Source organism: Haematobia irritans, chromosome 5 (assembly GCF_050003625.1).
Source record: "Haematobia irritans isolate KBUSLIRL chromosome 5, ASM5000362v1, whole genome shotgun sequence".
Taxonomy (NCBI): domain Eukaryota; kingdom Metazoa; phylum Arthropoda; class Insecta; order Diptera; family Muscidae; genus Haematobia; species Haematobia irritans.
The window spans coordinates 65,541,466-65,544,234 of record NC_134401.1 but is presented as its reverse complement, the minus strand read 5'-3'; the positions used below and the strand labels follow the sequence as shown (position 1 = coordinate 65,544,234).

General features: G+C 28.9%; 1 long non-coding RNA gene across 1 annotated transcript; it reads right to left on the bottom strand.

Moving 5' to 3' along the window:
* Positions 1-1,622: 1,622 nt before the first annotated feature.
* Positions 1,623-2,278, bottom strand: LOC142238529 (uncharacterized). Its single transcript, XR_012722748.1, has 3 exons — positions 2,187-2,278; positions 1,829-1,931; positions 1,623-1,769 (listed from the first exon to the last, which is right to left on the bottom strand). It is a non-coding gene; the product is annotated as an uncharacterized LOC142238529 (long non-coding RNA).
* Positions 2,279-2,769: the final 491 nt, after the last annotated feature.

Sequence of the window (2,769 nt, the reverse complement as noted above, 5' to 3'; positions counted from 1 at the left end):
CACAGTGGCTCCCAACATCTTCCAGAATGTTTTTGTACATCCAACTATCTACCATTAATTCGATCCATTAGCCAAAAATCATCCCCAGACCATTATGTGGACCCCTCCATGCTTGACAGCCTTAGCACAAAACTGTAGCACTATAGCCTATTTCCTCTCTAGCGTTTTTCCTCCATTTTGTCAGATTCAAATAAGAAGTACTTTCGTATTAGGCACCACAGTATTATGTTATCATAAGTTTGCATAACTGTGATGCATAATACGAAAGTACTTCTTATTTGTATCTGACAAAATGGAGGAAAAACGCTACTGTAATCACTCCAAATACATTAGTTTTTAAAATATATGATGCTATTAATTACAGTCGTAATTGAATTGAGTACAATGTTTATTAAATTTTGTACCCGAGAACAATTACCATCGTAATTAAATTTATTACGATGGAAATCAATATATTTTAGTAAACCAATTACTGTAATAATTGAGTTAAGTGCGTAGAATATTGATATTTAGATAAATACCCTGTAGGAAGTCTGGGGACATGTGTCTCTATGTCACCACTCTTGTCAACTATTATGGTGACATTGTCGATAATTTGTCTACTGCTTGTCTACAAATATTTCTCTAGCTTTAATGTGTAGAGAAATTTATGACAAATGAGAGTCAATGCTTCTTCTTCCTTTTCATTGTTACGCTTTTTTTGGTTGTGAAAACACGTGGTATCGCAATAATTGGACAATAGTTTAAAAAGAAAAGTGAGGTTTATAAGTGAATTAAAAAATGAATAAAAGAAATTACAAAAGACTTGTGAAAAAGCAATTAAAATTGTACAAGGATAAAGCAAATGCTGAAGAGGAGTTAATTTCTAGAGAGAGCACTTTCATTAATTTTGTGCTGCAAGAAGAAAATTGTGAAACCTTTGAAGGTTTTGAGTTAGCTGATATGTCCACTCCAACTCTGAATTTGAGGGAAAAACTGAAGCAGTGGTACATGGAAACATCGCCTTCCAGAAAGTGTTTGGAGAAGCTGCTCAGTATATTGCAGGAGGAAGGCCTAAACGTTTAATTTATTTAATTAAATATATATATATATATATATATATATATATATATATATATATATATATATATATATATATATATATATATATATATATATATATATATATATATATATATATATATATATATATATATATATATATATATATATATATATATATATATATATATATATATATATATATATATATATAATTAATTTAATTATATATACATAATAAATAAGATTTTAATTTCTAATTTTACGTCTTTTTATTTGGTAAAAAAGTGTTGACAAAATGGTGACAATGGACTACTGATTTAGTGGTTCCAATGTATCCATATGGTTCCAAAAGTACCACCTAGTCAGTAGTTCTTGTGTCAGTAGTTCATTCTCAATGACAAGTACATGTTAAATGTCAATAGAATTTTACATTGTCTGGGGTATATTTGGTCAGTAGTACTGGCGACACAGTCAATAGTAAGTCAGTACTGTTTCACTATTGACATTTCCAACAGGGTAAATACACCTAGAAAAAAGTGTGTATTCGTTTTATTAGAAATAATGTCTGTATAAAAAATCTTATATATTTCGAATAAAGTCGAAAAGAGAATTTTATATAATCTCCCAGCCACAGATCTGATTTAATAGAGACTCGAAAAAACGGGGAAATTTGCACCAACAATACTCATTTGGCATGATTTGTTTAATCGCCTCCACTTTATTTTCTGCAATAGAATAGATTTAGAAATAAATACTCCAATTTATATATTTATAAGATTTTTACCTTTTGTTCGGACGACCGCAAACCATACATTAATCCATGTAATTCTGATAGTCATCAAATATTTTTTGTCGTTAATGTAAATTGTTCCTTCATTTGCATGGGACTGAAAAAATATGTGGTGCGTTAGAGTGAGTGAAAAACAAAATTTGTTTGTGAATGTGCGTGAGTAAAATTTCTTCAAAATCACGATCACGAAAAAAAATTATAAAATTAACCTTCACGCTAAAATTCACCCTCAGGATAGAATTCACACGTTCGTGGGCAAAAAAATGATATTTTTCGTGAAATTGCACGACTGAAATTTTTCTCACCCACATATCTCTAAATGACGTCAACGTAGTAGAATAAAGATACTTACTTACAGCAACACTACAAATGACTTTTAATAAAACTTTTCGAAGGAGTGCGTAGAATATTTTCGGGCTTGCGACTTAAAGATCTTTAAAGACCAATATGACAATAACATCAGATTCTGTTTATGTAAGTGTGCTTATTTATTTTTGTTTCGTTGCATAGTAACGTCAACAATATATGTTGTTTGTGTTGAACAATTACTTAGTGTACTAAAATCAATAACACTTGGTCCAATTGAATAAAGTAATTGATGGATTGTGAATTCAATTACCAGAGACTTTGGATATTTTAGACAGTTTTCCATTCAACCAATTATTTTCGTAGTTGACTTATTAAAAATCATATTTAATTTTAATTTTTTATTCAATTATGCCAATAATTGATTTTTTTATTGCTTCATTTTTGTTTTTTTTTTTTTCTTTTTGTAGATACCGAAGAAAGTGATTTTTATGGTTAATATTTGTTTAATCTTAATTAATAACATTAATTTAATAAAATGACAACCAGCTCTGGGGATAAGGCGCTTTCGTAATAAGGAAAATAAGCAAGTATAAATTAAACCCCATATATGAGTATATTCTATAGTA